Genomic DNA, 27,384 nt, shown 5'->3' with positions numbered 1-27,384 from the left:
AAAGTGTTTAGTTAGAACTAAAGAGAATGACTTGGGTTTTCCAATGGAAAAAAAGGAGAAAGAGAAGAGCTAGTACTGAGTCAGAGAAGATACTCAACTTTATTGTTGCTATGCTCATTGATAGTAATAATTTTAGATGAACCATCATCATCTTTTGCCATAAATAAAAATACAACATCACCATATCATAATCCATCATGCTATCAAAAAACCAAACTGTGGGAGCTGATGACAAAATGATTATTTTAAAATGATTCTTTAAGAACCCTTTGCTTTTGAATGTAATAAGATCTTATACTTGGCTGGAGTATTAAAATATCCACGTTTATTTTATCTTTGTTTTCAAATTTAGTTTTCAGAATAATTCTATAAGTGTAACATGATATTATTATCACTTATCTAGGAGTGAGAAGGGGGGAAGGAGAGATAGGCAGACAGGAAGAAACAAAGATAGAAACAGACAGATAGTAACTTGCAAATAGAACTTGACATGGAAGAGAATGCTGTTTTTCTGACTTCCGGATTTTCTACCACAGCATGCTAAGTTAATACAGCTAGAAAACAATATTAAGACTCACTGGACCTCTAGCACAGGTTTTGATACTAACTCACAGAGCTTTAGTTTTGACTATTTTTTACATGGTGTAAAAGCAATGAGAAAGAAGTGAAAGGTGTAGCAATGTCATAGAACAGTGGTTTCCATTTTTTTATTATCAATAATAAAATTTTATATACACTCTTCCTAATATCTATATATTTATTTACAAATTATATAATGTGAGATTCACTTGGTCCAGCTCAAAACAAAGTAGGGGGAGGGAAAGTACAAGAGGTCTTACTCACTGTTCCTTGCCTTTGAGCAGAATCTGCCTTCAGTAGGGTCCTGCTGTAATCAAGAGATATTCTGGAGAGTAGAGGGTAAGCATGAGCAATCACTCCGTTGCAATGAGTACTTCCATATTGATTATGTTACCAGTGTCATGGGAAGCCAGTGGCCAAGGCAGAAAGGGTAAGATTGAACACTTTCCCAGAAGTCAGGGAAGGGGGAAGGAAAACAGTGCAAGAGTTCTGGGAGAAAATGAGCTAATAGTAGATGTTATTGTATTGGAGACAAGCCCTACATTTCATAATTATATCAACAGAAATATTTAACTCATCCCCTCACCCTCAAATTGGTTCCCTGTTGGGAATATATCATGACTTCCTTGAAGTTTACCATGGCTCCTGCTTTGTTGGTAATTGGCACAGAGGACAGCACAACTACAGAGCAGTTACACCAAGAGAGAGGGTATAACTCACAAATGGAGTTAATGGCCAAACTGCCTCCATCCCCATTGCCACTAAACCCACTGCTTAATAAATGCTTTTCTGTCTTTATTCCTTATCATGGAGTCAAAGTAAGGACAAAAAGTATACTATTTGTCAAAATTAATGGGAAAATATGGAAACCCAATTTTTCTCTTTTTTTCTTACATTACTACATTTTTTAAAACCATATATCACTCATTGTTTCTGGTCAGGAACTCTATTTGCCAAACAGATATAGTTTACTAGTACTGTAAGGTATGCTACCTAAGTGTACAATGGAAAAATAGACTTAATTTTACTTTTCTCTATTTCATATTGTTCAGCTGTGCTGATGCAGCATGCTGGGCAAAAATAACTATTTGAACTATGTCTTTTAGTTTGCATTAGTACCCACTAATGACCTATATACCAATACCCCATTCTAGTATGGAGGGGAAGTTTATGATAGCAGAGCAAAAATTCAGGAAGGTTACCAAGCTGAAAAGGCTTCTCATATGAGATCAACATTTGCAATTGGATGTCAATTATCTAAGGACCAATCTAAGTATTATGAGAAAGGCGCATCAAAACAGTGGTCAAAAGCAATGGCTTTTTCAGCCACTGCAACTTTCAAAGTACAATCATTCAGTGATAGAGAGGTCATCGAATAGAGTTGGAAGCTACTCAGACATCATCTAGATCACTTTACAGATGAGGAAACTAAGGCACAGAGAGGCCAAAAGCCTTGTCTAAGGCCACACACAATTTAAATGTCAAAGTCAAGGTCCAAACTCAGGTCTCCTAATTGCAGATCTTACAATATTTCCATTATTCCATTCTCTTGTATTCCATTATTAGTGGAGCAAGTATGTTCACTCAAAATTTTAGATCATGAATTTTTTGAAATGTTGAAATAGAAATATTCATGATAATAGTACATATTTGTGTGGTTGTAAGAGAAATCATTACTTTTTATTATGTTAATAACCAATTATTAAATTAAAATTGAGAGTTGTTTCCTATTTCTTCATTCAGGGAATAGTCCTTATAGGTCATTCAGTTAGTTTCTGAGACACATTGCTGATAAGTGTGAATACCCAAATCCTCAGCATATATACTCCCCAATTTGGGCATGATCCTACTCAACAGGAAACCTTACTCCCATTAAAAGTATAAATGTAATTCAATCTAAGCAAGTTTTTGCCCCAATGAAGTGAACCTCTATCCACGGAACCCTCCATTAGAATTTTGGATGACATAGCTTATGAAGGAGAAAATAAGAGTGGCCTTGGTAGAAAATTCCTTGGTCCAGATTTCTGGAGGCAGCTGAGTGTCACAATAAAGTAATATTCTCAACAAGAGGAACTGAAGATTTAGCCCACCCCCTCATTAATTTGTCCATGGAGATCACTAAATTCTTAAAGATCTTGGGAAAAGGAAGTAGCAATCCTTATTGCTGAACAATTAATAAGAGGGTAGACAAATTAATGAGGGGGTGGGCTAAATCTTCAGTTCCTCTTGTTGAGAATATTACTTTGTCTACCCTCTTATTAATTGTTCAGCGATGGAGATGAGGAAACTGAAGCAAACATGGCTTAAAGGACTTGTCCAAGGTCACATAGCTAGTGTCAGAAGTCAAATTCGAACTCTGATCTTCCTGACTACAGATCCAGCTATCCAGCTACTATTGTACCACTTCGCTCCCATATATACACAAAACAAATATTATTTTCCCATTTTACAAATGAGAAACTGGGGAACATAAAATTTAAATAACTCACCAGCAGTCATATAGTCAGAAAAATATAATTCAACTTTACCTTCTTCTATTGTACTTCCATCATTTTTATATGTGTTCAATCAGGCAATTAATAAAAAAATTATCAAATGTCTTAGAGAGAATTTTAAAAAGTAATTATTAAATGTTTTCTGTGGGTTAGACACTATGCTAGTGGCTAGCAATACAAATTCAAAAGTGAAACTGTCTCCCATGAAGAGCCTCCATTTTATACTTATATAATAGGAACATAGGGCTTGAAGAACCTTAGACATTAAATAGCCCAAGCCTCTCACTACCATGAAGGCAGACAATATTCTATGTCTGCTGAGAGAAATGAATGGTTCCAGGAATATGTGCCTCATGGAGGATAGTCCCTGATAGGAAAGAAACATGGAAACTAGGAAGAAAAATATCCTGAGAAAGTATGAGGGGTTTATGCTATTGATCTTTTAATTGTAACTAGGAATGGAGAGAAGAAAGAGTGGTTGCTAAAAACCAGAAGCCTAGCCTGGGATACAGTCATCACCACCTGGCTTCTGGATCAGTTAGGGAAAGTTTTGAAGGAAGATGTATATCCCACATGTGCTTCAACATTTTCCAATCTATAGTAAAGCCCTAATAATTCCACTTTAATTGTAACTGTAATGAGATATAACCAGAGAGATGAAGAGATTTGCTCAGAGTTAAATAGATAGTAAGCAATAGAATTTGAGTCTGGACCCAGGTCCTATGATACCAAATTGGCTGTTCTATCCATTGTCACAAAGCTGTTTATGATGGATAGCTTTTCAGTATTGCAGAGAAGTTGCCAATAAATTAAATATTTGTCACTGGAATTACATTTAAAATGCATTAGGAAACCCTAAGGTAAATCTTAAATATAATTGTAATTTAATGCGATACCTCTGGCCATCTTCCCAACGAAAATATCTTCTTAATTGTGTTTTCCACATGTGTGACAATGAACACCTCATTGACTAAATCAGTTAAGCAGTTAGAACTTTTTTATATGTAAAGGATAGATTCATGTTAACTTCATGTGAGAGCCAAAATGACCTGGAAAGATATTTGCAGACAAAATCATAACCAAGTTACAGATATTGTAGTTTTTCCAATGACCAGTTGACAAATCTCCAGCCTTTGAGGATTCTTGGAAGTCATCCCATCTAATCCATGTCTGATTAAAAAGAAATCTTATATAACATTCTAGAAAAGCTGTCATCCAAAGTTGCCTGAAGACCCTCAGTGAAAGATATCATGCAAATACCCATGACAGGCCAATGATTTTTCACTTATATCACTAAATCAACAAGTATTTATTGTGATATACAATAAGTACTTATTGTGATATACTACCCACTGTTTTATGCTTTGGGGATATAAAGTGGGAAAAATATATCTGCCTTCAAAGTGTTTTAATTCTAATAGATCAGACAACACACACATATATAGAGTGCATCAAGAATTTTAGGGTAATTTTAAGGTATTAAATTTTAAAGTTCCCTATGACTTTTAGAAAATTATATATATGTATGTGTGTGTGTGGTGTGTGTGTGTGTGTATGCTGCATATATATCCTATATATGCAGAATATATATCCTATATATGCAGAATATAGGCAAAACAAATACATAGTAATTTCTAGAGGAAAAGGGGGATGATCAGGCAGGACCCCATCAAGCCACTTTTTCTCATTGCTCTGAGTTGTGCCCAGAAGAGACAAGCAGAACAATTCCTATCCCTCTCCACATAAAATATGTTTGATTAATAATATAAAAGTTAAACATACATATATTTAAACATGTTCACATATATAAGGGATCTATCTGTATGCATATATGTATGTATATAAATGTACACTGATGTATATGTATATGTGTGTGTGTGTATATATATATATATATATATATCTTTAAGGTTTTAAAAAGGCTTCACATATATTATCTTGTCTAATCCTCACAATTCTAATCCTCACAGTTCCTATTTTATTGATGAAACACTCATGCTAAGAAAATCTAGGTGATTTCCTCAGTTTCATACAGAGCTACTAAGTGTCCTGTGGAGTATTCAAACTCCAATATTCTTTATTGTAAATCTAGTATTCATTGAATAATATGAACACATACCATGCACACACACACACACACACACATAATGTATCTGTGTATGTATGTATCCATGTACATAAATTTTAAAAGTTCTGAGGTTTTGATATGAAGTATACAATTAATTTTGTCTTTCTAGATTTGAATGTGGCTATGTCTTAGCAACTGCAATTTAAAATTCAGTCTTTGGAGAAAAACTCAAGAGTTTTTCTCTAGTTCTTTAATCTTTTAAAAACTGCATCTTTATGAACATTTAAACTAAGTAAGAAGGTACCATTTTGGCCACACATAATTCTGACTGGTCAGAAAGTGGAAGTCCATTCTCCTCAGCTCTGCCAGTCCAATAACTCAATAGAACTGATGAAGATTTAGTATTCCTGCCCTCATTGAGCTTGACTCTAGCTATCTGGCCAACCAGAATTTAAAGTGAGATGCGAAATGAAAATAAGACAGGAAAAAACCAAAGTCTATTCCATTATAATGTGAATCTATGGGGCATAATGAGAAAGCTATTGGATTCCAGTGACAAGAGTTTCAATCACTGTATTCTAGAATGGTTTTATTAATTTATTTATCATATTAACAAATCTTATTTGTTCATCATCATTATAATAACCATATAAATAAATAATATTTATGTTATGCTCTCTGGAATATAAGAATATTATTGGTTTATTTTGCCAAGACTTCACTTTTAATTACCCAGCTCCTTCTTAGTTTCCATCATCTCTAGTATATGTCTTTTCTTTCCTTTTTGGAAAGAGGAACCTGAGGGGGTAGGAGAAATGGAGGGATGAGACACTCCAGGATATCTGACCATCCTAAACAAGAACATCTTAATACAGATGGGAAGGCTTTAATGTTTTCTAATGGATACAACCTCAACATTTTGATGGGCCATAAATTAGTTTAGTGTTCTTCCATACAACAAGAGGCATCTTAGCTGAAGTATAATTTCAGCTTGTCCGTAAGCAATAATTAGGTCATAAATAATAGAACAACACTGATGGGCAATGGCCTTTCCTGTAATAAGAATTTTTAATATAATGAGACAATGGAAATATTTTTTCTTCTGTATTCTCTTTGATTCAAGGTAGCAGTAGTATAAGCCAAAGTATTAATAGTCATCCAGTTAATATCACAGTCTATGATATTTGTCATATTCACGTGGAAGAGAATTCATTGACTTAAGAGATGAAATGCACCTTAGAAAAGCAGGCCTGGAGTGAGCTTCAGGCTCCACTTCTGACACTGGCTCTGAGAGCACCAATAAGTTCTTTACTTTTCTGAGCCTCAAGACCCTCATCTGTAAAATGAAAAAAAAAATAACTATAGAATTGACCTAATGGGCTTATTGTGAGGCTAAAATGAAACAATGTTTGAAAAGTGATTTTTCAAAGCTAACAATGCTCTATAATTAATATTGAACATATAGTTCAAGCCCCTTCTACAATCTTACTTCATAGGCACAGAAATCAAAGCTCAGAGAAATTTACTGGCTTGCCGAAGGTCACACAGGTAATAAGTGGCAGAGTCCAGACTTCAGTCTCAGTGATTTAGAGCTTCTTACACAAAAGTCTCATCAGAGTTGAATAGGAACATTTTTCTACTTTTCAACCAACAGCTCAAACATAAAGCTAATAGATGTGTTCAACGTTATGGTCAATAGAATCGAGCCAATAAAAAGACTTCATCTTATCTTTCTTTTTAGCTTTTAAAAATTGTATTTTATTGATGTCTTTTGTTTCTGAAACTCTTTTCCTTCCTGATTTATGCCTCTTTTCTCCTATTCACCGAATCATCCTTTATAAAAAGTTTTTTTTAAAGAAAAAAAAAAGGATTTCATATTTTCTGATCAGCTTAAATTTCTGAATATGATCAGCGTTGTCCAACTCTAGCCATTCTTGGGTAACAACAGTTCAATAATCCATTGTTCAATTCTATATTTTTCTAACCCTGGCTATATTTCCTTTGGCTCACTTCACTTTTATCATCTTAGGAAAAAAGAGAGAAAACAATTTCAAATATCAGGAAATATGATATAATTAGAGGTCACCATGTTATTTATTTTCACTGAAGCTGAACACACTTACTAAGAATAAATGTCTATCTAAAATGGTGCTGTTCTTCCTCAAGTGTAACAAGCTGACCTGATGCAGGAAGCCCACTATGACCCTGACAGTATAGAGAGAAGGTGCTAAAAGGAAAGAGGGGAAATAATAAATAGGAAAATCAAAGAACAGATGTAAGATTACAAAATAGGCTGAAAATAACAAACGATAACTTTCCAGGAGGTGGTGTTGCTCTCTAGTTGATCTCTCGGTTAAATAGTGTCAGAATAAGCTAAATGAAGTTAGATGAATAGAAGTGTATGTGTGGGAAAGGGCTCAAGGAGAATCACTTCCTAGTTTTGTTTATCCCACAAGATGATTTTATTTTCAGTGAAACTGAAAAGTGAGTTTTAGGGACAGGATATTTTGAAGGACTACCTCAGATCTGCACTTTGAGCTTGCTTGGGGAACTAGAGTTTGGGTTGATTTCTAATTTACATCAAACCATAGCTTCAGGAATCCTAGTGTCTGAGCCAAATATATTAGTGGTAGAAGGGTAGAGATAGAGACATGGTGGGGCAGAAGTTATTGCTTGTCTGCCTGCCAGCTTATAGTTCCTGCTCTATTCTGGCAATGACTGGGACCTCTTTTAGATGCTGTGGGCTTGGCTGGACCAGTCGGGGCTTATTAATAAATATGCACTCTTGACATCATCATGTATTTGTGTTTGGTCTTTCCAGTACTCAGAGTAAAAATAAATCCCTGATTATGCAAATCTCTTTATTCTCACCTAGTTATCATGCCTTGCTTTCAAGTAGGAATATTCTCATGGCATCCAGTTATAGGTCAGTATTCTGAAAAATACACAAAAAAATTTATCTGGGAGAATAGTAAAAATAGGGTATAAAAGAGTTTGGCATGTGAGAAAATGGAGACAAAATACAATTCAGGATAGAGATTCAGAAATTTGGCTAGAAATCCTGGTTCCTGAGTAAAATCTATGGGGGAAAAAGGGGGAAGGGATAAAGTGATCCATGGGAAGAAAACCTTCCCTTAAGACTCATGGTCTTAAATAGGGAAGTGTGTCTCCTCTTTCCTTTTCTTTTCCAATTTTTACTTGTTCAATTCTCATTCTTCTCTCTTTTCCAAAGACTATTATCCCCACTCCTAACTTTGAGGCAAGTCCCTAGATTCTTGTAGAGGAGGATATATATTCCCCAGTTGTTGATGTATAGGACAAAGCCACATACCCCCATCTTAGTAAAGATTCACAAGAAAGTTGGAGGATCCAGACAAATAGAACAGTGGTTCTCAAATTGTATTCCAGGGACTCTTGTAGGTCACTGAGATTCTTTTAGAGCATCCGCAAGTTAAAGACAAGTTTCAGAATAATACAAAGATATTATTTGCCTATTAAAATACTCCTTTTCCCCAACTACCCATTTTTGTCAAGCCAGATTTCATAATATAATCCAAGCAAAATAACCTCTCAGAAAAGATGAATACAAAAGCAGGTATGAGAATCCAATTGTCTTCTATTAAACCAGACATTAAAGAGATTTATAAAACTATGTGAAACAATGGCATTCTTCTCACAAATTTTTGAAAACATAGTTTTTTTTAACCAAGTATATTAATATAATGGATTTGATATTTTGAATGGATTAAGGAATATTTCTAAATTTCATCAGTTTTAATTTCTAGTAGGAAAAAATTCCACTAGAGATAACCTATATCTGTGCTTCAGGGTGACAAATCATAGAATACTAAGAGAAGTGTGCTCATACCAGTTCAAACCAGTTCATAAGAGTTAAATATGAAAGTTTCAATGTGAGCACTTCCACTGTGGAAATGAGAAAATATAAATCAGGTCTTAGTTGATCATTTTAGTAATCATCTAGACTTTAAAAAATGATGGGAAAATAGTGATAATGCAGATTAAACTTAAAAGTGTGTCAGGCATACATTTTTTTTCCAGACAGCCAGTTGTTAAACATATACTAACACATCCCTTAAGTCATATTGTAAAGAACTGAAGTTGAAGTGTTAGAGACAAGCACGGCTGATCTGAGTGCATTTTGATCCATAGATGAGGAGGAGGAAACGTGTCGACTAGAGGATGCCACCAGTGAAATATACTTACTTTTAACTTTATTTTTTATAAATTTTGCTATTTACATTATATAAATATATGAATAGCTACACATGTAATACATATATATCTTAAGTGGAATAATTTTTAAAGTTTATTTATTTAAAGTTATTTAATTTCCCTAAGTCTCATTTGTAAAATGAAAGGGTTGGACTACATAGTATTTTTCTGGTCCCTTTTAGCTCTAGATGCAAGAAACTATGAAAAAGTGGGACCAAGAACATCCCCAAAATGAAAACTAAGCAGTAGATAGCTTCCATCCTACATAATCAGTATCCACAAAATACTGTGAGACTATGGGGAAGGTATCATGGGAATGGACCAATTGGCTGTATTAATGAGAGAACATGGTAAGAAGCCAGATGAGATGCACAAGCATAGAGGAGTTGAAGGGAGAATCCAAATTGATTGCTTCAAAGATCCATGAGAGACTTGGAGTCCTAGAATGTCACTAGTTCTTAAAACATACACTAGCCCAATACCACTACAATCTATTTTTGGCTAAGACCTGTGATTTCTTGAGTATAGGAACTCCCAGTGAGGAAATCCCTTCTATTAGTAAAAATTTACAACTGCTCGCTACTTAGGCTTGAAGAGTAGTCTCAACATATTGAAATGCTGAAGGCCTTAGGGCTCAGGTCATGCAACCAATATGTGTCAAAAGGCAAGACTTAAACTCTGTATTTGTCCTGATTATGGCTTGTTCCCTATTCATTGCATCATGTTACAATAAGACTTACTGACATTTTAATAGCACATAAAACTTTATAAAGCACTTTACGTGTATCATCTCTTTTGAATTTTACAACCCTATACTATAGGTTTTTAATTACAGAGCCAATATTATAATTATACTACCATAGTGCTGTGCCAAATGGTGCAGTGATTAGAGAACTGAATCTGAACTTAGGAAAACCTGTGTTCAAATCCAGCTTCATATATTTACTACTTGTGCTGCTCTGGACAAGCAACTAAACCTTTTTCTGCTTCAGTTTCTCCATCTGTGAAATGGGAATAATAATACATACCTCTCAAGCTTGTTGGAAGGATAAAATGGGATCTATATAAAGCATATTGAAAGCCTTAAACTATTATATAAAAGCTTGTTATTTTTGCTGTTATAGATTTAGATCTGGCAGTGACTTTAGAAAACACTGAATGCATCATCTTCATTTTACAGGTGAGGAAACTGGGGATAATATTTGAGCCCAGGTCATCCTGATTCCTTCATCTGCCCCACTAAAACATTCATTCAATTTCTGAGTAGATTTCTACAATAGTATATTTCCTTTTCCAAGAAAATTATTTCCATATCTAAAATGAGGCTGATTCCATTAATAGTCAGTATAAATCCCCTAGTAGGACTAGAGTTTACTGATTATAGTTTGGGATGGGGGTAGAGAACATATGCCTCTTTTTCTGCAGCCAAAATAAGCCTGCCCAAGCCTTGCTTCTGCCCCCTATCTCTGTTGTACACACTTAGTATAGAAATGCAGGGTATAAATGTCAGAGATTGCAGACAATCCTTATCACACTTGGCAATCTGGTTTACTTTTCATTGTCTCCATTTTTTTTCATTGAATTTGGAGCACTAAGAAATGAGAACATCATAATAGCAATAATCATTAGAGAGTTCAGTTTCCTATGAAGCTAACTTCTCATTACCCAGCACTTTCTGTCTCCCCCAGGCATTGTGCTCCCAGTTTTTGCTGAAGAACACAAACACATCAACTGATAAAAGCAAAATCCAAGAACTTCATCCTTTGAGTGGGACAACTTTCAGCTTAGTGAAGAGACACACATCTTTTTTTTCCAATGATGAAATTTGTATAAGATAATTTTCCCTTCTAATATATTCGACATGAATCTTTTTTATGCAAGAATTTGGATCATTCTCTAACTTTTGCCAAGAAAAATGATGAGGAAGGAAGAATCACATGAATAAAAACTTCCTAAAGCTTCTCATCATGAGATGGTTTCAGTTCATTTTCTTCTGCTTTGTTTATGTAAGCCTGAAGTGAGAGTTAGCTGAAAGGGATGAGTTTTCTGTGTTTATCTAATATTCATGGTGAACCAACGGTCAAAGAGGCAGTGTTGAGAGAACATTAGGATGGTTCTAGTCCTAGCATTTTCACTAATCCATTGGATATCCATGAAAAACTCCTCTCACCTTCAAGGTACAGAGTTTGGTTTTCTTATATATCAAATGAAAACAATGTCACTTACCTTAGCTGAGCCAAGAAGCAGTGTGCTATAGTGTAAAAAGTCTTGACTTTAAACACCTACTCCACTATTTAATTACAATTAATTTATTTACTGTATTATTCCTATCTTCATTATTTATTTACATGTATTTGAACAAATCATATGCCTTCTCTTGATCTTCAGTTTCTTGTTCTGTAAAAAGAAGATAACCAAATGACAGGGAGGTTGGAAGCCAAGTCCTTCATTAATTGTAAAGCACTTTTAATGGGAACTGCTACTTTTCTGTCACCTATTTCACAGGATTATTGAAAGGAGTCAGAGATATCCTGTTGTTGTAGACATGAGATATATCATTTTCAGTTCTAAAAAAGAATCTAATGTTAAAACATACATTGGGTGAATTACAATTAAATTAATTTAAATCAATGTTTATCAAATGTCCACTATATAAAAGGTACTTTTATTGATGCTGAGAAATTAAAATCAACAAATATTCCTTTCTTTCAAGGATCTTATATCATTTGGGGGGACTATAAAATGTAAACAAATAAATGAATATAAAATATTTTGAGGAATAGGACATCACTAATAATAAGCAGTTTAAGGATGGCTTCCCAGAGGAGGGGGCATGTTAGCTGAGCCTTGAAGGAATCTAAGGATTGATTTCCAAAAGTCCCCCTTCTAAGGGAAGCAGAGAAGACATTCTAGTCATGGTGGACAGATTATGCAAAATCATGGATTTACAGAATTGAATGTCAAGTTCAAGGGACACTATATAGACCAGTCTGGCTGGAACATAGATTGCCTAAAGGCAAGCAATGGCAAATAACTCTAGACAGGTAAACTGGAGTGAAAAGTTGTTATTTTGTTGGTCATCTGGAAGACAGAATGAAGAGAGAAGAGATTGGAAGCATGAAAAACTATTAGGACGCTGCTTCCATCATCTGGCCAGATCTGAAATCAGGAACGTGCTCTCCTGACAGTTACTATTACTAGTCTGTCCTAGACCCACCAGAGGACCTTTGACCACTGTGCTTAGCAGTGTGAACTCTACCCGGCTCGCCTCCTCTGAGGCCTTCAAAGGTCACTGGCCACAATCTCTTGAATCTATAGCTTAATAACCGGTAGCGCACTCAAGAACAGCCAGGTGTAATCTTAAAAGCCTTTGTTGTACCTACTCACATAATGCCCTGACTGATGCCCTGACTTGTTGGTTCCCGAGTGAATACCTGGTCAGAAGACCCACCTTCTTGAGTTCAAAGCTGTCCTCAAGCTCTATTAGCTATGACCCCAGGGAAATCATTTGATCCTATTTGCCTTAGTTTCCTCATTTGAAAAATGAGCTGGAGAAGAAAGTAGCAAAGCACTTTTTTGCCAAGAAATTCCCAATGAAGTCACAAAGATTAACTGCAACTGAACATAACTGAACACAATTGAAACAACTGAACAAGAGCAACATTCATAGTCCAGGTAAAGGGTGAAGAGAACCTAAACTAGGCTGATGGCTATGTGAGTGACAGAACAAAATGCAATAAAATGTTGTAGAGGTGAAATTCACAGGGCATGATGACCAATTGGAGATGTGGAGGAGAATGAAGAAGAAAGAATGAGAGAATCATTGAATGAAAAACCCATATATGTGAAGCACTGAGTGATGTGCTGGAGACACAAATAAGAAGAATAAGAACACCCCTGTCCCTTCGAAGCTCACACTTTAATTGGAGGAGAGAACACAAATGAGGCAGTTCAGTTACAAAGTGAAGGAAAAAGTCTGGAAGTTTTATGGTTGTGACTATAGGGCAGATTTCCAAGCCCCCAAGGTCCTTATAGTCATCAGCTCATAAAGTATCAGACAGGATCTAGAATCAAGGCAGATGGTAGGTTCTGGAGAGTCTTAAGGTTCAGTGACCAAGCAGAAGGCAAAATCTATGGACCTTACATTTCAGGGATCAAATGAGATCATGTTTGTGCAGCATTTGATATGATTGCTATATAATAAGTGCTTAATAAATGCTTGTTCCTTTCTATTCCAACCAGGGATTGGCAAATTACTATTATAAAATAAATCTCACCCATTTTTGTGTGGGCCTAGCTAAGAATGGTTTGTACTTTTTTAGTAAAAGAAAAAAAATCTATTTAAAAATGTAAAAAATAAAACATTCTTAGCTCACTAAAATGGCCTTGACCACAATTTGCCAACATCTGAACTCTTTCAATGTAGAGATTGTGATTTAGATGTAGACAACCAAATAGTGTGAACAGGCTCTTTTTTCTGCCCAGCCACCTCAGATATGGGCTGGGAGGGCCAGACTTAGGGGAGAAAAAAAGGCAAGAAAAAGGAGAAGGCCCCTAATATCTGTTTTTCTCATTTCATTACCCTAATAATCACTTTGATTTGAGAACATGGGATGCTCATAGTCTACACATAAATAAGGAAGTCTGAAGGATGACAAGGTTAGAGGAGAACATAATGGAATTTCTAATCCAAATATTGAGGAAGCAACTTCTCATTCTGTATTTCTAACTGTACTTTATCTCCAAAATTCTGTGTGCCACTGTCCTTAGATCCTTCATTATAATGAAGCTTTAGATAGTCAGTCTTTCTTCACTTCGTGACGATGTGAAATGAGGTAGAAAACATCTATTTCCAAAGGACACCTCCAATTACCTAGGTTGTGGTCAAAGCAAGATAGAAACATTAAAATGGAATTTTATACTTTGCATTCTTAAGTATACTTCTTTATAATATATTTTTCTTAGCAAAGTCAAAAAATAAAATAGTCTTAATGCTCAAAAATTTGTCTCTCATATGTTCCTTTCTGTTTCCTAGACAAGGACATTGGGAAATTATTTCTTCTCAAATGAAAAGTAAGCAAAGAAAGGAATAGATCCTTGGAAATTGAGCAGTACTTAAGTGCAATCCTCTCAAAGCTTTATGCCATCTGTAAAATGAGATATATGGTTTAATTGACTGTGAATACCTTTCCCATTTCTACATCTATGATTCAAAGTTCAGTCTCCCCTGCTCTAGGTTAAATTCCTTAACTTGAAGGTGAAGTACCAAATCCTTTGTTTAGTTATTGAACCCAATATTTATTCAGTGGGTGCCATGTACTAAGCAATGTGCTAGACTCTGAGAGAAATGGGGGGCAAATAAATTGACTCATCCCCTTGCCCTCAGGGAACTTGTACTTTAGTAGAACTGACCACATGTTCATTGATGACTGTGAAACAAAATAAAATGATTTAAATGCATATCAGAGGTACAAAGTACAATGGGAGTTCCAAAAGTGCCTTTGTATTCGCAGAGTGATTGACATCATTTCTAACCAGGGACATCAAGGAAGACAGGCTTCATGAGAACGGTTAAACTGAATTGTGTCTTTGAGGATGAAATGGATTTTAACAATTCTACTAGAATTTCCGCAGCTCCAGCAAGCATCTCAGAAAGGCTACATTTACCCTTTTCTTGCTTTTAGCCTTTCTTCCCATTCCCTTTTACCTTCCTGTAATGCTGGGATTACTATTGATGTGATCATCCACAGTTGGACATCATACTGGACACACAACATATTTGGGTCCTCGTTAAACATAAAGGATAATAACAACAAACTTCCTGTATTTCTGGGATTGCTTGAATTATATTCATGTCTCTCTCAATATAAGTGTTGGTTCATATGAACTCCAATTAACTAGTTCAGTACTTATACCATAAAACCAATCTATAAAAGATTTACTTATTTAATTTATTTTATTAACCACTGGAGCCTAATCAATAGAAAAATAGTTTTGAAAGTAAGTTGAGTGGCTTTTTTGTCATTTTCTCTTGAGAAATATTATATTTAGCCTCAACTTAGGATGTATTCTCCTCCAAATTATAATTGTTTTTCATCCCATTAAAATATAATGACAAAAGATTCCTCTATTATTATATGACAAAAGCAAATAAGTACTTATGATAATCAATATAAAGTGATTAAGAAGAACAATTTTCTTTAGGGAAGTTGGAATACCATTTATAGCAAAACAAATAGATCTTGGATCCCTTAAAAGTTCACACCCATTTAATGGTTCCTATAGTTTTATATCCAAATTCTTTTATTTTGAGGATTTTTGTTTTAATGTGAAGGCTCCTGAGATTCTTAGACGTCATCTAGTAAGCCACTCCCCAATTTTATCAGGGAAAAAAAATAGGCCCAAAGAGTTTAAATGACTTTACCAAAGTCACAAGTGTGGAAGAGAGATGGATTTTGACTTGATTGCCATCTACATCTAAATTCACTCCTTTTCCCACTGTACTGTGATGCTTAAATGTTATTCTTCAAGACAGGTGGCCTATTATAATGTCTTCATAAAATCCCAATCAAGGAGCAAAATAAGCAAATAATTCTAGGTGCTTAATCAATCAGTCAATTAGCACTTATTACGTGCTAGGCAGTGTGCAAAATACTGGGGACATTAAGAACAGTTAAAAAGAAATCTCTTTCCTCCAGGATTTTCCTGTCTAATGGAGCAAAGAAAAAGCCAAGAGATCATTGGATATCAATGCATTAAAATTTTAAGGTCTGGGTTATCATTCTCAAGCAGCAGAAGAATTATAAAAACACTTCTCATCAGAAGAAGTTGGATTCAAGTTCAACCTCAGATATTCCCTAGCTGCAAGACTCTAGACCAGGTCATTTAATCTCTCTTTGTCCTAATTTCCACATCTGTGAAATGAGGAGAATAATACACTGGTTGGTTACCCTATACATAAATGGAAATGATTTATTTAAAATATTTTATAAATTGATATATAATTGTGAATTATCCTCATTTCATATTTTACCATAGTTGTAATCTTATTATTATTATTATTATTAATTCTTGAGATTGATTCAATTTAGACAACATTTTTGTCTGAAGCCAAGTGTCATGTGGAAAGGTTTTTAGGATCTACTTGAACAGTTATTTGTCAAATTAATAATTCCGACATTAACAAGTTCTCCCAATCACACATCAGGGAATGAGGTGGAAGGTCAGTGCAGCAGAAAAAGAATTCTATTTGCATTGAGAGTACCTGGATCCAAATTCTGAGTTTATTATTTCCTGTCTATAAGAATTTGGGCAAGACATTCTCAGGTCCTCAAGTCCCATTATAATGAGGCTCTTTGTCTAGCTAAGTCTCCAAAGCCTCTTCTAGTTCTAAATTTAGTTAGCCTCTTGTGCTTTCACAATAAGACTATGAATCTAAATGTGGCTGCCATCTCCCACTTACTCAGGCAGGATAATTTCAGTTTTATCCTTTCCAAGGCCATTCTAGTCAGTGAGCTGATGAACTGCTCACATAATATGATCTTGTTGGATATAAACACCGACCATGGTCTTCCTTTATTCAAGAGTCCATGACCCTCCTCTCAAGAAGATAGATGGAAAACCTTAAGTGCCATCTAAATCTATTTCAATAGAAATCTGATTATAGTCATCAGTGATACTACATCTTCATCCTAAGCTAACTTGAGAGGGAAAAAAGAGCTCTCTAATTGATGTCTCAGATTGTTCTGGAAAACTGTTCTGGAAAAAAAAATTATTTTAATAAAAGCAAATTGGGCCTGACCTTGCTTACTTTTTTAATCATTTAAATTACTTACTTTAAATTACTTAAATAATTTCCCACTCACCTCTCACATGTCTCAACTACCCATCCACACACTCAACATATCTTCTCCCTACTCAAATATTTAAAAAGCATTTTGTATGACTCTCCATTGCCACATTCAGTCCCTACCTTGTGTTATACCTGGCTATTTACATGTCACACCTCCTACTCCTTACCCAACTTAAGTTGGAAAGATTGTGTCACTCCTATTATTTCTTCCCTGTGCATATGTTAATACAGAATTCTTTTTTAATGCAATAATAGAAATAATTTTATTTGTAGAATTTCTATTTCATTATATATCAGTTGAGACAAAAACCAAGAATATTTAAGCTCACAAGGTCCCCTCATTTTACAGGTGAGAAAATTGTGGCCCAAGGAAGTAAAATGACTTGCCCAAAGTTGAATAGGGAAGAGGTTTCAAAGGAAGGATTTGAAGCCAGTTTCTCTAACTTCACAGTCAGTGTACATTCTATTATGTCATGTTGCCTCTCTGGGCTTATTAAAGGGATTGCCATTGTCAAGGACGGTATATACTTCAGATTGCAAATGGAAGAGGGATTCCCTAATCATTCTCTTATCTCATTGTTATATGTATTCCTCTCCAAAGCATAGATTGACATTTATTCTTGCCATCTCTAGTTAGTGAGATCCACTAGGTAATCTAATTGTAGATGATAATCTACCAATTACATCATGCCTGAAAATATTGCAGAATATATTGAAAGAAATTAACAATCACTGAAGAGAATTTGGCCTAGCAATCCACATGAAAAAAAAATAAGTGAATGAATAATTTTTCATCGTGTTCATGTTATGAAATTCAGAGACAAACTGTTAAGCTGGCCTATCAGTGCATTATATCTTGTTCAGGACAACCATCTTGCCCCCCCCCAAAAAAAGGCAAGATTTTTATTTAGAAATGGAACAGCTTTGTCCATGACAACAAAATTCTCCCTGGAATGAAAAAAAAATACAATTTTCTTTTGTAAATCATGGAATATCTAAAATTCTGAAGAATCATAATCACCCCTTACTCAAAAGGCAATGGAGAGATATGGTGGGGCATAGATTGGCTGAAATTTATTACAAATGATGACTCATAAGTAAGAAGTGATATAAAAGTATTAAACAAAGGGAGCAAGAAATACAGATAGCCATCTAACTCAAGTGAGGAATAATAATAAATGGACAACCTGGATGCCATCATATTGGAAAGAAACAGCAAGGAAGATCCTTGTCACATTGGATAGATTGCCCTGTAGAAGATTTATGTGGCTACATGGGTAAGAAGATCACAGGATAAGATGGCATTATGGAGTGTTGACTTTCACCGTCAGAGGGGATGACCGCTTCCATGAGAGCATAGAACAATTGGAGATATCCCTGTCACCTAGCACAGTAACTCAGAACTTCACTGATTCTTAATCAGTGTTCATAGGAATCACAGATTTATAACTGGAAAGTACCTTATAGACCAATGAATACAATCCCTTCATTTTGCAGATGAGGAAACAAGCTGAGACGAAGGAAGACAATAAGTATTTATTAGTTTCCTATTAAGTGCCATAAAATTAAGTACAATTCTTTTCTCATTTAATCTTCATAACCAAGAGGAGGAAACTAAGAAACTCTATTATCTTCATTTCCCCTTTGTGGAAACTGAGGCCCAGAGATGTTAAGTGAGTGTTGAAGATGGACATTGAATCCAATTCTTCCTAATCTCCTAAGAGAGGCTCAAAAACATTTTGACAACTAATTTTTCTACAACACTGAAGTGAAACATAAGCTTCAGAAATGGTGTAGTAAAATGACAAATAGCCAGCCTTAGAATCAGGGAGACCACATTTTAAGTCCTGCTTCAGACATGTGCTGTTTGCCCATCACAAGTCATTCAATACCCCAATGAATTCTCTTAAGTTTAAAACTTCAAAATAAATTACTCATATGTATTTGGGAAAGAGGTCTCCAAATTAACAGTTCCCTACACGATGCAAAAACTAAACAAATGTCACTTTATTATGTACCCAAAAAATACTAAACATTGTAGTTAAAATCCTTAAAGTATTGAAATTACTCAGTTTATTAAGATTGATGTTTTGGTTTAACTTTAAAAGTTCAAATAGTGTAAATACTGATATTTAGAAGATGAGAAATATATCTTATTAGCAGTAAGAGACCATCTTTTTTTATAAATGCACAGAAAAATGAATTAATATGATAACATTATTTAGCTTTAATTTAACAGCTAATCATAAGTATATAATTAGGAATCCCAAGCAATAACCTTATCATCTTAAATTCTGCAAGTGATAGTTTCAGCTGAATAAGTTATTCCAGGCACTTCACATCTTAAATTTACTCAGGAAAGGTGCCAAGTTTTAAAATAGAGTGATAGACAACAAATTGCATCCATAGAAGCTCTCTAATCAGTTGTCTACTACTACATTTGTCAGTTCTAAAGGAAATATTTAATTTAATCTTTGTTTTATGTCTTTTTTTCCCATTATGACAGATACAGGAAGATTAAGATTCATTTTCCTCCTCCATCCTTTCCTCTGTGTGTGTGTGTGTGTGTTTAAAAAAGCATTACTGATACTTTTAAAAAATTTTTTTCACAATGTTTGTTCCCTGATGCATCTCTTTTCTCATTAAACCTGCTTATAAAATAAAACAAAACCAATAGAACTAAATGACCCCACCTGACAACATATATACCATTCTACCCCCATATTCTTGTCTCAGTGATAGCCTAGTAAGCATTTCAAAACAGATGTCTGTGGATACCACATTCAACATGTCTAAAAAAATCTATTTCTTTTCTTCCAAAATCCACCCTCTATTAAAATTTCTTCCGTTGTTCTTCCAGTCTCCTAAATCCATAACTGCAGTGTTATACTCTACTTATCACTTTTTCTCTTCCCTCTCAGTTGCTGAATCTTGCTATTTCTACTTCTTTAAAATCTCTGACAGTCTGTCTACTAAGAGACCGATTCTCTTAATTTGATTTCTCATTATTTCTCACCTATAATATATCTTTTTGTTTGTTTGTTTGTTTGATTTTTGCTGAGGCAGTTGAGGGTAAGTGACTTGCCCAGGCTCATACAGCTAGGAAGTGTTAAGTGTCTGAAGTCTGATTTGAACTCAGCTCCCCCTGACTTCAGGCCTGGTGTTCTCTCTACTGTGTCTCCTAGCTGCCCCTCACCTATAATATTTCAATAGCCTTCTGGTTGTGCTTCCTAACTCAACCCTCTCTTTTCCCTGATTTATCCCACACATAATTGCTGCACATTGTTTCTAAAATGAAGTACAGATCTGTCCATGATACTCTTTCCTCCACACATTCCAGGTACTTCTTTAATAAATTATGAACTTCTTTATTTGGCTTTTAAAACGTTTCAAAGGCTAGCCCCAATTTGTCTTTCCAGACTTATTACTCACTGCTCTCCTTTCCACAATGTATAGTAGTATAGCAAAACTAGTCTTCTCTCTTCTTCACACTGAATTTGATCTCTCTTGGCCATTTTAAACCTGTTTCCCTAATTTTATTTTATTTTTTTATTTAATAGTTTTTATTTACCAAATATATGCGTAGGTAATTTTACAACATTGATAATTTTGGGCATGTTTTAACACTGACCATTTCCGATGCCTCCTTACTTCCACTTACTTTCGCTTACTTACACTGACCATTCCCAATGCATTCCCTCCTTAATCCGTCCCCAAAGAATCTCTTACTTTCTTCTAGATGCAGCTCAAATGCTATCCTCTTATCTAAAACATTTCCTAATCCACCTGCTACAAGTGCCTCCTAAGCTACTGTATATTAATTACCTTGTGTTGATTTTTTGTTTATTCTGTATACATTTGTTTACTATATAGTTATTATATCCCCTAGTAGAGTTAGTACTTTGAGAGTGAGTGTTGGTTTATTCTTTCATCATATCTCTAGTACCTGGGACAGTGGTTGGGTCATATTCAACTAATTGAATGGATCTGTGATCTCATCAATTGTGAAGTTCTCTTCAGTGATGCAGGTGGTAACCTAGCCATGACTGTCCATTCTCTAGGACTCTTGTTCATTTAAGATGTTCAATATGAAACTTGTTCATTTAAGATGTTCAATATGAAAAAGAACTTTCTCACTTTTTTTCCAAATGATGGTGATGATGCAGAATCCTAGCTGTCTTTCTCTGACCCCCATCCCTTGCCACTTAGCTAGACCATATCATTTCCTACCATACCATTTCTTGAGGAAATATTTTGCTTTCATTCTTCTTTGAAATTTCAGTACTTAACCAATACTTATTGATTGACTGACAATTCTCTTTGTTCTACCAAGACGCATTCTCTTCTTAAAAATTATCCTAATTTCCAAAGAAATATAATATGAACTTATCCTATTTGGTAAACTGGCATTCAGTTACTAAGCATTTACTAAGCACCTTCATAGGCCAGGCACTGAACTAAGTGCTGAAGATATAAATATGAATGAAAAGAAGGACAATCAATTCCAAAGTCAACCTTTCATTTACACAGCACATTTTGAAATATTTTCCCCTTGGTCATAAAGGATCTTTGGAAGAATATTTTATAGAATCAGTAAGGGAAATAGGCCTATGAATATCCTTGATAAAATATTCATTGCATTGAAATAGTTCAAAGGTTGAGCATGTTCCCTGTGGCTTTAAAATACATTTTTTAGAAATTAAAAACCTACAATTATTCTGACTAAATTATATTTATTTTAGTTTTCCTATACAAAATGAATAGGGCACTGTGTTATAATACTAATATAATAATAATAATAATAATAATAAGAGAGAGAGAGAGGACTGGGGTTGGCATTCAGAAAAATCTGTGTTTAAATCCCTTGATGGGTGTGTGATCTTGAGAAAAAGGTATTAACTCCTAAAAGTTGTGGTCCTTGCTGATGGAAAGAATTCCCCACAGAAATAATTCCCCCTTTTCAAAGCTTATTAGACTTTGTGGAATTAAATATCTAAAATAAAACTGAAAGAATGCTAAACAGTCAAACTTGAATTAATACTACTGAAGTTAGCGAAAAGTAAACTATTTGCAAATCATCTCTTTTTTTTATTTGAAAATTTTGTCCCAATAAGATGTAATATAGTTAAATAAAACATGGGACCTTTATAATTCTAATCCATCTAATGGTGCAACGCTAAGGATAGGAGAACAGAAGACTGGCTGAGGTGGATTGAAATATAGCACCTTTTATGTTGCAATGGGCTTTGTATGGGCACATCCCTTCTACTTCCTTTGCTGACCCATTTTTCTTCTCTTGCTCCTTACTATAATATTTCCATGGATTAGTCCTTGGTTTGTTTTTCACATACTTTAAAATATACAGCACATCCATGCAGTGAGGGCCAGTTAACAAGCTTTTTTCATTGAATTTTTAAATTTTCAAAACATGTACATGGATAATTTTCAACATTAACCCTTACAAAAACTTTTTTTTTTCCAATTTTCCCCCTCTTTTCCCCTAGACGGTAAGTAATCTAACATACGGTAAACATGGTACAAATATGTTCAATCCAATATAGGCCTATATATTTACACAATTATCCTGCTTCACAAGAAAAATCAGATCAAAAAGGAAAAAAAAATGACAAAATAAAATTCAAGCAAACCATAACAAAAAGAGCGAAAATGTTATGTTGTGATCTTCACTCAGTTCCCACAGTCCTCTCTCTGGGTGTATATGTTTCTCATCATCACAAGATTGTTGGAACTGGCCTGTATCATCTCCTTACTGAAAAGAGCCACGTCCATCAGAATTGATCAAAATATAATCTTGTTGTTGCTGTGTATAATGATCTCCTGGTCCTGCTCATTTCATTTAGCATCAGTTCATGTAAGTCTCTCCAGGCCTCTCTGAAATCATCCTGCTGATTGTTTCTTAGAGAACAATAATATTCCATAACATTCATATACCATAACTTATTTAGCCATTCTCCAACTGATAAGCACATACTCAGTTTCCAGTTTCTTGCCGCTACAAAAAGAGCTGCTACAAACATTTTTGCACATGAGGTTCCCTTTCCCCCATTTAAGATCTTTTTGGGATATAAGCCCAGTTAAAAACACTGCTGGATCAAAGGGTATGCACAGTTTGATAACCCTTTGGGCATTGCTCTCCAGAAAGCCTGGATCCATTTACAACTCCACCAACAATGTATTAGTGTCCCAGTTTTCCCACATCCCCTCCAACATTCATCATTATCTTTTCCTGTCATCTTAGCCAATCTGACAGGTGTGTAGTGGTATCTCAGAGTTGTCATAATTTGCATTTCTCTCATCAATAGTGATTTAGAAGACTTTTTTCATAAGCCTAAAAATAGTTTCAATTTCTTCATCTGAAAATTGTCTGTTCGTATCCTTTGACCATTTGTCAGTTGGAGAATGGCTTGAATTCTTATACATTCTCTATATATTTTAAAAATGAGGCCTTTATCAGAGCCCTTGAATGTAAAAATGTTTTCCAATTTATTGTTTCCCTTCTAATCTTGTCTGCATTACAAAAACTTTTTCACTTAATATGATCAAAATTATCTATTTTGTGATCAATTATATATATATATATATATATATATATATATATATATATATATATATATATATATGTTCCACTTCTTTTGCAACAAATTTCTTTTTTCTCCACATATCTGAGAGGTAAATTATCCTATGTTTTTCAAATTTACTTATAATATTACACTTTATGTCTAAATCATGAACCCACTTCTGCCTTATCTTGGCGTATGGTGTGGGTAAATGCCTCATTTTTGCCATGCTAGTTTCCAGTTTTCCCAGCAGTTTTTGTCAAATAGTGAGTTTTTATCCCAAAAACTTGGGTCTTTGGGTTTGTCAAGCACTAGATTACTATAGTCATCGACTATTATCAACTATTTTGTCATGTGAACCTAACCTATTCCACTGATCAACTACTCTGTTTCTTAGCTAGTACCAAATGGTTTTGATGATCTCTACTTTATAATATAGTTTTAGGTCTGACACAACTAGACCACCTTCATTTGTATTTTTTTCATTAATTCCCTTGAAATTCTTGATCTTTTGTTCTTCCAGATTAACTTTTATTATTATTTTTTCTAGATCTGTAAAATATTTTCTTGGGAGTTTGATATGACACTGAATAAGTAGATTAATTTTGGTAGTATTGTCATTTTTATTACATTCACTCTGTCTACTCATGGGCACTGGATATTAGATCTGACTGGACAAGCCTTTGAATTTAGATTCTGGAGTTCCTTTTTTACAGCCCAGTGCTCACTTTACCTCTCTAAATAGATCTGTTCCCCCATTTACAAATGACTTCCTTGAAGTGAGTTTGTTAATTCTTTGTACCAATTCTCAAAATTTCGACATTCAGCATATTTTATTTATTTTTATTTAAATTATTAAATTCATTTTTTTAAAAAAAAAAAGCTGATATTTTAGAATACACATATAAACATTTCTTATTCAGCCCACTTGAACAAGTCTATCTCCTATTCTTAACATTGTACCATTAGCTAAGGATTAGAACCATAAAGGTCCCATGTGATCTATTTAACTATACTGTGTCTCATTGGACAATTTTTTAACAGATGAAAAAATGAACTAAATATATTTTCATGTGTATGTGCATGTATAAGTACTTATATATTTTTAAATTTTTGATAGAGAGAATATCAACAGTGTCTAGCCTTAGAGTCATTGTGCTAAGTATTAGAATTGCAAATACAAAACCAAAGAAACAAAAATGCACTGTCCCTATTATCACACTTACAATCTTAAAGGGAAGTCAAAACAAAAAGGGAAAAGGGAAGAGGGGAATAAAAAAACAAAAAGGAAGAGAAGAAAGAGTTATAAATTAGTAGCCAGATTGCTAGTGAGACGGTAGAGCAATACACAGAGAATAAATTGAGGTGGAAGTGAAGCAAGCACAGTTAAAACACTTCAAAAAATTCTAGCCCCTGATCAGGCACTCAACAACCATAAGAGCAGATTCCAGGGCAACGGACAAAGCTGATAGAAAGGAGATGGAATACCTCAATATTTTAAAAAGGATTGCTTATGAAACCATTACTTTCTGACTTATATAGCTTTTAAAGTGTGTAATGATGTATAGTAACATCTCTTTTGAATTTTTTGGCTTTCATCTATGAATTTTTAAACATTTTACTAATGCCCCCTTTCTTCTTTCATCTTATTTTGGAAGACAGGGAAGGGAGCGTGAAGGAGGAAAACATTTATTAAGCACCTACTGTGCTAAACACTTTACAAATAGCCTCTCATTTTATCCTTTATCACTACTTCTAGGCTCACTGTATACTATCTGCCACACCAAAACCACCTGGATAGAGCCCATTTTAAAGTGCATATACCTAGAGAAGAGGATCCTGACTTTTGAGCTACCAGCTGAGAAGAATTTATGAAAAATTATTTTGTGTTAATGCTGGCTTAAAGACCTGGGACAGATCCTTTGTAGCAGTATGGTGAAGAGACAAAAATACCATGAAGCATCAGCACTCTTGAAATGAGTGCAAATGGATGGATAAATACACAATCATAATGGAAAAATATGCTATTCAGAATTCTTTTCTATAAGAAAAGATCTTCTCAAACCTCTTTAAGAAAAATTCCATTGGGGCAGAGACATCCAGCTCAGGACTCCCTTCTGTGGAAAAAGATGATAGGCTTCTAGTGGAGAGGTTCACAGTAGGGGAAGGAGGAGAGCAGTACTGGACATAGAAAAGAGCCAACCTAGGCTATTGGGGAGGCAATGATTATTAGAAAACTTTCTATTTTAACTAATTATTCTTGTCAACTAGATGCTAAGTTGAGTTGTTTCTATGAAAGAATATTATTATTACCTCTGATTTCTAAATTCTGGCATCCTGAGACAAAGCCCCAATGACTCCAATTTGCTTAGAAGCCTCTGGTTGAATGATCCTTGCACTATTTTAATTTTTTGTGTCAATGTGCAAAATCAAGATTTAACCATTCTTCTTGAAGGACTGTCTCATATTTTTAAAGAGTTTTCATGTCCAAGAGGGATTGTTCCATTTGAGCCTAGAGTACAAAACTAGGATCCGGAGTATGGTAGAAGTCACTGGGACAAATCTAAGCTTGATTTCAGAAAAAGATTTCTGAAAAATTAGAGCTATCCAGAAAGAAAATGGCTTGCCCTGGAAAGTGATGGATTACACCTCCAACCATCCTTTTGGAGGTCCCCAAATAGAGCCTAAAAGTCCACTTTCTTTCTTTTATGGGTCATTTTAGGTCACTGCTAAGGTTTTTTCTGACTCAATTCTATGATTCTACTTTCTTTTCTTTCTTTTTTTTTATTCTGAACTTAACAAACATCTAGTAAAATGGGTGTTTCACATACTAAGTAGAACAGTAAAAGAGGATCATACATATTTGAAATCTCTATTATGTCTAGCTCATTTTTTTCATTTAAAATGTATCACAGATTCACTATGTAGCTTTCAAAGCAGTCCTGTTCTTTGCTGTGAATGTTTAAAAATGCTTCAGTGGCTCTCTCTCCTTTCTTTTCTTTCTTTTTCTGGCAACACTATCAGTAGCCTTCTGCTGCTACCACCTCACTCATTAAAAATAATCAAAATCTTCATAACAAATGTGCAGTCAGAGAAACAATGTGATTCTAGTTTTTGAATAGTTCTGAAAACAGACTTCAATGTGATCGGCTTTGTTACATATTATTAGCAGAGAAGTACAAGTGTCAATATTTCCACTTCCATTACCTTGTGAGAGGAAAATGTACTTACATTTTGTCTTGAAGTTATTCATCTAAACAATTTAGGGGAAGGATTCTGAAGTTAAGCATTTGACAGCCTTTGTGATTTCAATCTGTACTTTGTTGTTCACCATGTATACTCATTCATGCGATAGATATCGACCTAATAATTTTGATTACTTTTTTATATTTTTAATAGATCAGTGGTCGGACAATAATAAATCTTCAGATGTCGATACAGAGTCCAAACTGATGAAAAGAATATTTCTGTCTCTGTAGCCTTTCCACAGAGAAGCAGCAGTTCCCAATTGTGACAGGTAGAGTGAGTTCTAGAATGAATGGGTTGTGACATCAATATAGATGCTATTGGAATGAAAAT

General features: G+C 34.5%; 1 protein-coding gene and 1 long non-coding RNA gene across 3 annotated transcripts in view; one reads left to right on the top strand and one right to left on the bottom strand.

The window, feature by feature from the left end:
- SYNPR (synaptoporin) overlaps nt 1-27,384 on the top strand; it is a 375,540-nt gene that overhangs the window by 203,715 nt on the left and 144,441 nt on the right. The gene's annotated exons all lie outside the window — the stretch shown is intronic.
- On the bottom strand, nt 6,192-27,263 carry LOC141551949 (uncharacterized). Its single transcript, XR_012485026.1, has 3 exons — nt 27,037-27,263; nt 11,602-11,772; nt 6,192-6,478 (listed from the first exon to the last, which is right to left on the bottom strand). It is a non-coding gene; the product is annotated as an uncharacterized LOC141551949 (long non-coding RNA).

The sequence above is a fragment of the Sminthopsis crassicaudata genome, chromosome 1 (assembly GCF_048593235.1).
Source record: "Sminthopsis crassicaudata isolate SCR6 chromosome 1, ASM4859323v1, whole genome shotgun sequence".
NCBI lineage: Eukaryota > Metazoa > Chordata > Mammalia > Dasyuromorphia > Dasyuridae > Sminthopsis > Sminthopsis crassicaudata.
The sequence above is the reverse complement of the archived record's forward strand: the minus strand, read 5'-3'. Positions and strand labels throughout refer to the sequence as shown.